We start from the raw sequence: 12,514 nt of genomic DNA, 5'->3' as shown, positions 1-12,514 counted from the left end.
TTGGATTAAGGTCGGGTGAATTTGGGGGCCAAGACATGACTTGAAAGTCACTGGAATGTTCCTCGAACCAATGCATGACGATTTGACCCTTATGACATGGTGCAATATCCTGTTGGTAAACACCATCCTCCGCAGGTGAAACTGTTGCCATAAATGAGTGAACCTGGTCTGCAACTATGTTCAAGTAGCTTACAGACGTCAGGGATTGTTCTATGAGGATTATGGATCCTAATGTGACCCATAAAAACATTGTTCCTGGGTGAGAAACCATGAAAACCTGGGCGAGCCCATTGTTATAGATGGAGGGTGGTCATAATGGCTCTTCGGTGTATATATTTTGAATAGTCCTAGTAGAATCGATTCATTACCTCTATTAGGGGACAACTATAGCTTAATAGTAACTAAAACTTTGAAAATTAAAATTATAATATGCACTAGTCTAATCTTTGAAATGTACTTTTATTTCGCATAGAATTAAACAATACATACCACTAGTAGTGAAGACGCACAGCATCAAAATCAAAAACATCAATTTACGAGGCGACATACTTGAAAATTTTCAATCCAATTTGAAAATACCCGATTGAAGATAATGAGATCTGAAATCTGCTTCCATTTTTATACTATCGGTCTACTCGTTAAAAATCCGTTACAATGTTTGCTCATTAAAAGTTTAATGATTTTATTACGGTCTATTAACATAGTTTCCCTAATGGTCGAAAGGGTATTTATTTATCTTTAATTCTATCTCTATTTCTAGATCGTTATCTTATGAAATAAGTGATTTCAAACTAGTTATTACGTCGTAACTATATTTATTGGACCTTTATTTATAGAATTTCGGGCGAATTTTCCTTTTCCTGGTTAAAATTGTACGCAAAAGTTCCTGTTTACCGAATAATAAAATTGACAGTTTTTGAGGACATTTAGCTTTTGTGCGAACAAAATTTCTGCGGCATTTTAACGTTTATGAAGATCGAAAAGAAAAAGTCTTTGCTTATTTATTAATGTTCCGTTCCTCCTCTATTTCATCGGATCCCAAATGGTTTACCGTGGAACCCTTGGGTTCCGTGGAAGAGTCACAGGAGTTATGAGAGTTAGGACTTTTTTTAAATCAGTTATGATTTTATTTAGAAACTTCTAACTAAATTTGTATCGAATAAGTAATCCGTTATTTATTTAATATTTCCGTTATTTTTATGAAATTATATTTAACTAAAATGCTTTTGAAGAAAGAATTTTTTTTTCTAATAACAATGTAATGAATGAATTCTGAATAGAATATGCGTTTATGAAAAAATGCATTACCGTTTCGCATCGAATAAAAATAACCAAACTCAACCATGAGGAAGTATGCTTCTTTGATAAACATTTTCTACGTGTCTTTTTGTCGTTCTATGTTTTTATTTCATCAGAAACTAAATTTTAGCTCATGTATTTTCAGTTTATGTACACACTAAAATTAAATTAAGAAATGGACTAGATGATGCTCTAGACCTGTGAATTCAACTGTCTGACATCAAACCTAATTTTAAGACTTAATTTGATAAAACGATGCGATAAAAAACTTCATTCTTCGTTAGTTCACTGTATTTTATTTTATAACCGTCGTTGAACAGCCGACCCAATTTCATGGGTTTACGACTACTAACGTTCAACTCCGTAGCCTTGTAATTTTGAACCAATCCAGAAGACAAGGAAACTCCTGGATCAGTACCCCCAGAGGTATTGATTTGTTGTGGGAACATGGAGGACTTTGAGACTCGACAGATTTGACGTGCATCAGTCACCATTTACTACACGGGGAGTCTTCGGCCGGGGAGTATCGAACCCACGACCTCTTGGATATGGGCTCAGCACCCTACCGAATTCCTACCGCCCTAAAAAACATTTAGATCATTGAATATTTTCAGAATAATTCTTATAGTTTCGTTAATAACTATGCCAACAATCGCTAATGAAATTTATTCGCGAAGTCTAGTGGTTCCCCTAAAATGAGATCGATCATTTTGGGTTCAACAACCGAAACAAATTGGGAAATGCTGCTTTAATGAGCAAATTAAAAGAAATTACGTTTTCTTTTGCAAATTGGCCAAATATACTTTAGTCCTTATTCCTTTTGTAAAGATTATTAATAGAAAATTGCCAATGAGCAAAATTATAGCATAGTTGGACAAAAATGTGGGGAAAAGATACAAAGCCCCGATTATTTAGACTTTCTGTATTTCGTGCGACACGTTTGGGATTCAGATTCTAAAAATACGATTGAAAAAAACTCGAAAGAATGGAATATCGAATCACGCAATGAGCAATGAACTGAACAACTATTCCAAATTCACTATATTTTGAGCAGCTGAATAAAAAGTCCGCAATACTTGCCGAGGAAAGTTTTATTCTTGGATATTAGGACTGTTCCATAAGGCAAGGGTAGAAATATTTTGTTTTGGATCCCGATATTACCAGCAGCCCCGATTTAACGAAATAAAATTTTAGTTCAGACGAAGAGTATTAAAAGTTTATAATCCTAGAAACATTACAGAGATACCAATTTAATGTACTCCATTTTTAATTTGCATAAATCGAAAAGCAACACATTTCGTTAGCTTAGTTTGTTCAGAAAGCATCCCGCTCTCTACAGTGGCATTTGGACATTCCAAGTTAAGATATAAGTTGAAATTCAATTTAATTAGTTGATTTCATTCAAGTTAATTAGTTGATTTCATCAGTTGATTTTTCGAGTCAAGATATAAGTTGAATTGAAGTATAAAAGGAATTGAAATATAAGCTGAATAGATATAAAGATTAAGTTAAGTTAATCTTTTGGATTAGCTCATTAATAAACCCATTTAGAATAGCATTATTATACTTGATATGGTTTAAAAAAATATCCAAATGTGAAAATGATCAACAAAAAATCCTCTTTGAACCAGCATCTAAGCAAAACAGCTACATTATTTAATAAATTTAATACGTTTTTCAGTTAGATTAAAAAGGACGAAAATATTTTTTATTTTTGTCTGCCCTTGTGACAAAAGGAGTAGGGTTGCAAAGCTTTCCAGAATGTGGCGGAGGGGAGTTTCAGTGGTGAGGGAATATTTTCCCCCTTTTTTAGGAAAAAGTAGTTGCAATAGCTGTTTATTTTTTTTTAACTTCTCATTGCAATTTGACCATATGACTATTAAGACCTTTAAAGTATAACTTTGAAACTTTTAGTAAAACTTCACGAGACTATGCTCGAGTGTGACGTATGTGCCCATAATAAAAAACAGCATATTTCATGATATTTAGATATTTGTTTTTTGGTTCAACAAACACAATAAACATAACATGTTAGTTGACCATCATTATAGCAAAAAATCACTTTTCACCACATTTTAATGGCTTCTGAGTGTTGTGAGCGCAACAATAATAAACCTAACTTGCTTGTTCACTAACATAGTTGTAAAACATCTTCCATCTTATTTTGATGGTTGTTGTTGGCACATCAATAACAAACATAACTTACTGGTTAACCATCATAATAGTAAAACAACATGTTCTATCTTATTTCAATGGCTGTTATTGGTCCAACAATAATAAATATGACATATTGTTTGTACCATCGTAATAGTAAAACAACATCTATCATAGTTCAATGGTTGTTTGTTGGTCCAATATTAATAAACACAGCTTGTTGGTGGACCATCGAACATTTTCCATCAAATTTTGATGATTGTTGTTGGTCCAACAATTATAAACATAATTTGCTGGTACACCTTCATAATGGTGAAACAACATCCGCTATTAAAATGTGATAGTTGCTGATATGGTTAATCAAAAATCAAACATACCGTGATGATTTACCATCATAGTATTAAAACAGCATTTTCCATTTTGTAATGATGGGAGTTTGTCGGACCATCAGGAATCTTGAAATCAACGTAAACCGTCAAAATCCATTGAAGGTACCATCAAGAATTTTGCCTCGGGATACATTTCACAATTTTTCTACTTTTATTAACTAAAATAATAATTAATTATTTAAAAAATTACTATCCCAGCGATGACTGGTCGATACGAATCGGCTAGCATCAATTACAGTGCCGACATAAAATGCCCCCTCCGTGGTAGACGGATCATGGGTTAGATCTTGCCGTCAGGCTAACCATGTGAGATTTTCGTGGTTTTCCTCTCAATGTTACATAAATGCGGGTTAGTTGCATCCAAAAGTCTTCCGCAAAAGCAAATTTCTCCCTATACTTGATCCAGAAGTTCTCTTGTCTTCTGGATTGGGTTCAAAATTACAAGGCTACGGGGGAGAACATTTGTAGTCGTAAAATCAAACTTGGGTCGGCTGATCAACGACGATTATGAAATAAAATATAAAATTACGGCTTCTCGACATGTTTTGAGGGACAAAAATCCAAATCAGTTGAATAAAAGGTACAGTTTGTCCATGATAAGAATTACCCCAGTTACAAAGTCTAAGGCCGTATGCTGCTATGGAAACAATAGCGCATTTCAGGGAGGGTAGCTTGTATTCACTCTAAAGCTAACACCAAAAAAGAAAGAAAAAAGATTCCCTTGTTCTCGCTGACCCAAGTCAAAACAATGACCCCACACCCCCACTTGAAATACTAATAACTCGTTATCATAGTCAAAGTCACGGTTCAAGACGAATGTCTAAGGGAGTTCTTACTTTAGACAAACTATATGCTTATTCCTGGAAAGTATAATTTTGTATTTAATTCCGCAATACTAATTATTTAGTATGTTTGAAGTCACCCTCTCAAACAATTAGGATTGAGTGTTAGCATGTGAAGATTCGCTGTTTGAAAGAAAAATTGTTCAGAGTAATTATTTTTTGGGGCACTATACTTCTGATTACGAAAAACTAATTTGGAAAGTTGGCACCTCTGTTTTAAGATAATTGTTTTTTTTTAAATTGAAGCTATTATAAACATTAATTTTCATAATAAAAATCCAAAACTTACTGCAGAAAACATTTTGTTATTTTTTATCGTCACTTTTCAATATTTATTGATTAAATTATCTTCATTTGCATTACCAGTATCAAATTAGTAAAAAAAAGAAAGAAAAAAAATTAAATGTTGGTTTGTTGGACTTTGCAATTATGGTTTCTAATAGCAACTTTTAAGAGAATCTTAATGTTTGGAAAAATATAAAAACATTTGACCTGATTTCTGACAGAATTACGTATGAGAAACTTAACATTTAACTTGGAACAGAAAATATTAGTCTTTTAAGATCTTAATTATGCAGTTTTGAAGCTTAAATAAAACAATAGTTAAATAAATTGATGCACCTAATCAAATAAAAACTAGCAACGTCTTGTGCAATTAAAATTAGTGTTGTATCAGTGTAGGTGCATTTTAAAATATCTTTTACTATTAGGAATTGAAAGAAAAAAAAGAAAACGTTATTAAAAATTTCCAAAAAATGTATGATAATAAAGACATTTGATAATGCGTATGGAAAATCTTGAAAATGGATGCCTATTTTTGAGAGATTGAAACATGTCGACTATTTATTTACAATTTGTATATTTGAGAGATTTTTAATCAAGTAATGTGAAGATAAATTGCAATTTTGCACTAGTAGTTAATTTGAGAGATTAAAAATATTCAGTTAAAAAGAAAGAAAGAAAGAGAGAGGTGAGAAAAAGCAAAATTAATGTTATGCGTAAACAGTTCTAGCATTTTTAGGGAAGAATTTCCATTAGTTTTTAAGAAATTCAAAAATTAACGCGTAGTAGGAATTGTTTAAATGTTTTCTCATACTGTAACTTTTTTGTATGTTATTCATAGTTTCAAATTTCTTCTAATAAGCGTTTCAATATTTACTTCGTTTTATCGTACGTATGATTACAAACAAAAATTAAAAATCGAAAATATGTATACAGCAATCAGCTTCTATTTGGCATTTGTGCTTGTATGCAATGTATGCTCATATATATAATTTTAATACGCAATTTTATATTTTAACAATATGTATGCAAGAATTTATTTAATTTATCACATTTTGGAATTCATTAAGTCTTTTGGAAATAAGGAAATCAAACTTGAGAGAAAAGTTAAAATTTATGTCAAAATTCTATTAATGTTCTAACACTTTGCAACAATCGACAGTTAATGCAAATCCAATATCAATTTTCATTTTGAGAAATTTGACTTAATACTGGCACGCTGAGCAGACCACCTCCTATACCTGTAGAAGAAAAAAATAACCCTGTTTTAGTACGATTAAATTCATTTATAAGTGCATTACTTCATGTACGATTCCCCATGTTCTGCTTAAAGAACTAGATACTTTTTCTCATCATGTTTCAATATTAGTTACAAAGTTCGCTAACAGATGTTGTTAGGAACAAAGAAAATTAATGTAACATTCTTTTTCAAATGACCACCATTTGCAATAACTTGGTGCAGTTTGAAGACTAACAGACGGCAGTGCAAATATTTCGGTCTATAATGCAGCAGAAAACGTTGATTTATTGTTCTTCCCATTAGCAATACCATCTATTGTCGAAATTTGTAACTAATTTTGAAATTTGATGATAATAAATCTCTGGTTTTTAAGCACGTTTTAACAAACCTAATAAAATTATTTTATAAAAAAAAAGTTCGATAAACTATTTTCTTGATTTATTTATAAATTTGAAAAGTATAAATCTCTGTTTTCTTCAGCAAGTTGCAACAAATCGAAATAAAATTTCATTTTATTAAAATAAGTTCAATAAACAATTTTCTTGATCTCTTACAGTACATGGAAGAATTTATTTGTTCATTACATTTTGAAATTTAGATTTGTTTCTTTGCACAATTACAAAATTGAAAGAAAAATAAGTAAAATTTCATTATGCTGTTACACATTGTCTCGTTGTAATGATCTATTGTAATCCAAACATTTTTTTCATTGAGAAACTTGACTTAATACCGGTATGTCGATCAGAGCTCCATTATAACCTGTGGGGAAAAATTAACAAAATGCTTAATGTAATTGCATTTTTTTAATGTACATTGTTTTAGCATGATATAAGCTTTATTAAATTGTTGAAAATTAAAAGAAAAACACTTACTTTGATGTTAATAAAATTAATTTATACTTAAGTATTTAATTTATACTTAAGTATTTCATTAACATCTCTCAGGTCATTCATCTAAAATTGCTATCAGCCTCTGGGCACTAGCTACTTATGGTGGACCCTCTTTTAAGATATCTCATGTCCAAATAGAAAAATGTATTCAAAAAGTTTAAGAAAAAAACATCGGTGAGCGTTTTTTTAAATTTTTTTTTAACACAGCCGTAAATGCGTTTTTCAGAAAATGGATGCAGACTGAGCTGGAATACGTGTTCAAGAAAAAAAATGGACGTAGTTTGAAATGCGTGTTTAAGAGAATGGATATACAGCATAAAATACGTGTATAAAGAAATGGACACAGCAAATTTAAAGCTGAACGAGGAATTTCGTACTTACTTTCTCTTCCTTTTGTAACACTATAAGTATAACATAATAATTTACGGTAGAAAATGCAAAGTTTATTGCTGATGCAACTTTTCAAACATCTCTTCGTATTCAGAGCACAAAACGACTGAGTGGCTTTAAGAAATTTAAAATCAAGCAACGTCAATTCAATGCCGCTAATATAATTTCATCGGACCTGTCACATCCTTATTGAAAAGAACTGTTCACTATTAATATCTTTTCCTCAAAGACTAATTTTAATTAATATACTAAGTGATTTAGGCAAATGGAAGACATCACATAACGAGAACGAAATCACATAACAAATGTTATGTCCTGTCCACTCTCTTACACGAGCATTTCGAACTGCGTCCCGAAGCTCACTGACTATATTTTATTGTAATTAGTAGCATTCTTGTACATTACATCGTGTGTGTATATATATACCAGACATATATTAATATAGTACTATATACATATATTAATATAGTACTATATACATATATTAATATAGTATATATTAATATAGTACACAACACTTCAGATAGTGTAAATGAGAGCAATAATACCTNAAATTGTTGAAAATTAAAAGAAAAACACTTACTTTGATGTTAATAAAATTAATTTATACTTAAGTATTTCATTAACATCTCTCAGGTCATTCATCTAAAATTGCTATCAGCCTCTGGGCATTAGCTATTTATGGTGGACCCTCTTTTAAGATGATCTCATGTCCAAATAGAAAAATGTATTCAAAAAGTTTAAGAAAAAAAATCATCGGTGAATTTTTAAAATTTTTTTTTTTTTTAAACACAGTTGTAAATGCGTGTTTCAGGAAATGGAGGTGGACTGAGCTAGAATACGAGTTCAAGAAAAAAAATGGACACAGCTTGAAATGCGTGTTTAAGAGAATGGATACAGCATAAAATACGTGTATAAGGATATGGACACAGAAAATTTAAAGCTAAACGAGAAATTTCGTACTTACTTTCTCCTCCTTTTGTAACACTTTAAGTATAACATAATAATTTACGGTAGAAAATTCCGGACTTCGAGGTCTGCAAAGTTTATTGCTGACGTAACTTTTCAAACATCTCTTCGTATTCAGAGCACTAAACGACTGAGTGGTTTTAAAAAATTTAAAAATCGAACAATGCCACTAATATAATTTTAACCGACCTGTCACATCCTTATTAAAAAGAACTGTTCACTATTAATACCTTTTCCAAAAAAACAAACTTTAATAGGTATACTAAGTGATTTAGGCAAATGGAAGAGATCACATAAGGAAAACGAAATCACCTAACAAATGCTATGTCCTGTCCACTTTCTTACATGCGCATTACGAACTGGGTCCCGAAGTTTACTGACTATATTTTATTGTAATTTGTAGCATTCTTGTATATTATATTGTGTATGTATATATATCAGACATGTCACTATTTAAATTAATATAATAAACAACACTTCAGTTTGTGTAAAAGAGAACAATAATACCTTTCGATTAACGTTTAAGTCGTGGGAGTTCCTCATAAAAAATGGGAGATAAAAAAGAAAAATATTTGTAATACAAAATGACACTTGAACTTTGTATTTATGAATTAAACAAAACTACATTCTTGTTTCATACGTATTTTATACACATGACACGTATATGCATCGTGTGTACAAGCGTATTTTATAGATAACGCTGTAATGGAATAATTCTATAATTTTAAACAATAAGTATTATTTTCTAGAATAGGACTACTTTTTAATTTAAAAATATGTGTAAATAAATTACAATGTGATTTTTTTAAGTGAAGCATAAATGTTTTTAAATAAAACTAAATGAAGGTCGTTCAAAATTTTAGGTTTTAAATGAAATTTTTAATTAGAGTTACTGAATATTACGAATGATTTTTCTATACATTCCTAATGTTATTTCCACAAATACTCTAAAATGTCACTTTGGTCAACGTAAAATCTTCTAAAACGTCTCATGTTCTACTATAATCTTTTCAATTATAACTCCATTCCTTAATTAAAAAAACATGCAAAAAGGCAACTGTGTCATAAAATATCATGCTCTGTGCCATATGAGTTATTTTAATAAAAGAGTTTGAAGAAATGAAGTTAATTCTTAGTGTGCTTCATAAAACTAACTGTGGTGATATTCTGTTATATTTATTAACAACTACACTGTCTATTGATTATCACAACAATTTAATTAACAAAATTATATTCTGATAAATGTGAGTACTGGTATTCATCGTTATGGAAAATTTTCTGAAACCGGAACGTTTCAACTTCGACCCCACGTGTGCTAACGCTGAAAATAAGTGGCTTCATTGGAAGAAAACTTTCGAAAACNTGGGAACATGGAGGACTTTGAGACTCGACAGATTTAACGTGCATCAGTCACCATTTACCACACGGGGAGTCTTCGGCCGGCGAGGATCGAACCCACGACCTCTTGGATATGGGCCCAGCTCCCTACCGACCAGGCTAACTTCCTATTGATTATCACAACAATTTAATTAAACCGGCCAGGTGGCCGAGCGGTTAGCGTGCCTGACTGCGAAGCCATAGGCTGCGTGTTCGAATCCCGCTCTGGTCATGGATGTTTCTCTCTGTCTTTGTGCTGTCCTCTGTTGTGTGTGTGTATGATGTGTGAATGTGGCCCACCCTGTAAACGGGTTTGTGGCAGTGTGGCGTGGGCAATGTTGCTAGCCTCCGTGACTTTGGTTCACAGGTGCCCACTGGGTAACGCGAAATGAGCAACAATTCTGGCATAGTATAGGCCAGGGGTTTCCAACTTACATGAGGCCGAGGGCCACAATTAAAAACACAAATCAAATGGCAGGCCGCAACTTTGTCAAAATTTTATGTAGGACTCTTTTTATGTTTGAAGGAACATTAAATATTACTGTCAGATTTTTATCAAGTTGTACAAAACAAAAGTATTGTATTACAAATTAAAATAAGAAGTAGATTTTTAAAAATACTTAATTGTTATTAATAATATTTTTAAAGTATTAAATAAATAATAAAAATTTGGGCTACAATAACTTTAATGTGCACTTATGTATTAAACAATTAATGTGCAACAGACATCTAATTAAGATATAAAACTTTAAAAAGGTTGGTATTAAAACTTACATAGTAACATACAACATGTTCAATGAGAGGATTGAGGTTTGCAACCACCAGAGAATAGATATTTGCATTTAAAATTTACAAATGTGTGTGTAAATATTTTCGTTCTAAATGAGTGAGTGGTTTCAAAAAGTTAAATTGGAGAATTTCTTCGAGAAAATTTCTGATACGCACATGCTAAATTATATTCACAAAATACAAAAAAAAATTAAATAAAATAAAACAACACACACAGTTATTTTTGTGTTTGAATAAATATTTTCTTGGATGCAAAACCTGAGAAATTTTTTTTTTCACCGTTGGTATGTTAAATTTCACAGAAACGAAGAAATTAGACTTTTATTAACGAGAAAAGTATTTTACCCCCATATAGATTTTTTACGAAAATTGTCAGCAAAAAATGACAGCTAATATATTTTAGATCGCGGGCCACAAAAAAGGCTCCGCGGGCTGCATGCGGCCCCCGGGCCGCCAGTTGGACACCCCTGGTATAGGCAAAAGATTCAAAATTCAGTGCCTGCCATTGGGATAAAAAAAAAAAACAATTTAATTAACAAAATTATATTCTGGTAAATGTGAGTACTGGTATTCATCGTTATGGAAAATTTTCTGAAACCGGAACGTTTCGACTTCGACCCCACGTGTGCTAACGCTGAAAATAAGTGACTTCATTGGAAGAAAACTTTCGAAAACTTTTTGTCAAAGGTGCCTAATCTTGCTGAAGATAATAAACTCCCACTCCTAATTAATTATGTATCAGCAAATGTTTTCCAGTCAANAGATGATGTTATCTAAAGATAATTCCATGCAAAAAATAACTTTTAGTATTTAGTAAATATTTATCATTTTTTATTTAATAATAGTCTGATGTTGATCATTTACGTCGCACTATAGTGCTGCACAATTGGCTATTGGCGACGGTCTGGGAAACATCCCTTGAGGCTTGATCCTTTGTAGAGGGGATGGCACCCCCGCTTTCGCTGAAAGTTTGCATTTTGTCATGTTTAAAACTTACAATGTTTTGTAATCCAATTTATATGCGTACAAATAACTTGTTTTCATAAATATAGTTGCCAACATAATACATAAATAGCTAAAATGACGGTTAGAGATGGAGTACTGAAAGTTTTTGAAAGGGCCCCGCCAAAAATGTTTGCCCCAGGGCCCCGAGGGGTGAAGTTACGGCACTGACATGGAACCGGTCTTCTCCCTCTGATGGCGTATTCGAGCGTTGCGATCGCGAATCAGACTGTGTCCGATCATTTCTGCAAATGGAAGCTATTTTGTTGCTGTTGTTGTTTCTAATGCCACTTGCCACACGGGCAAGCCTGTTTGGTGAAATCGTACAAATTTAAGGCAGAGTGTGTGTTTCTTGTTTTTCAGTGGCGCCATCCTATGGCCAAGAATTCGTCTTCAGCCACAAACACGCCACAGCCCGTTTTATAGGGCGGCCCCATTCATCCATCCACAGATCGTAATTTTGACCTGAATCAGAGAACGAACGATCTCCAATCCAGTACCCCCAGAAGTATTAATTTGTTATGGGAACATGGAAAACTTTGCGACTTGACAAATTTAACGTGCATCAGTCACCATTACACGGGGAATCTTTGGCCGGCGGGGTTCAAACCCACGAACTCTCGGACTTGGGCCCAGCGCCATACCGACCAGGCTATCCCGGCCGTTTGGAAGCTATTTTAAAAACATATAGTCTTATAGATTTTCTTAGTTAGCGACTGGGCGGTACCACAAACTTTATAATTAATTTTGAAAATCGATGGGAATTTCTCTAATTTCCTAAGAAGAACGCAGCAAGCCATTCATTTCCATGTGCTTCCGTTTATCTTTAATTTATTTTGTAAATCTTCAGTAATTTTTGGGACACTCAGTAAGTAGATCCAACTTTAGTTA

The 12,514-nt window shown here is 32.4% G+C and overlaps 1 long non-coding RNA gene across 2 annotated transcripts in view; it reads right to left on the bottom strand.

The window, feature by feature from the left end:
• The window catches only part of LOC107453259 (uncharacterized), a 5,728-nt gene extending 5,080 nt beyond the window's left edge, over window positions 1–648 (bottom strand). For both annotated transcript variants that reach the window (XR_006225940.2, XR_006225939.2), the window contains exon 1: window positions 490–648. This is a non-coding gene — a long non-coding RNA (uncharacterized lncRNA). The remainder of the gene's footprint in view (window positions 1–489) is intronic.
• Between the last annotated feature and the right edge of the window lie 11,866 nt (window positions 649–12,514).

The sequence above is a fragment of the Parasteatoda tepidariorum genome, chromosome 7, assembly GCF_043381705.1.
Source record: "Parasteatoda tepidariorum isolate YZ-2023 chromosome 7, CAS_Ptep_4.0, whole genome shotgun sequence".
Lineage (NCBI taxonomy): Eukaryota > Metazoa > Arthropoda > Arachnida > Araneae > Theridiidae > Parasteatoda > Parasteatoda tepidariorum.
Note: the sequence above shows the minus strand (reverse complement) of the source record. Positions and strands in the feature narration are given on the sequence as shown.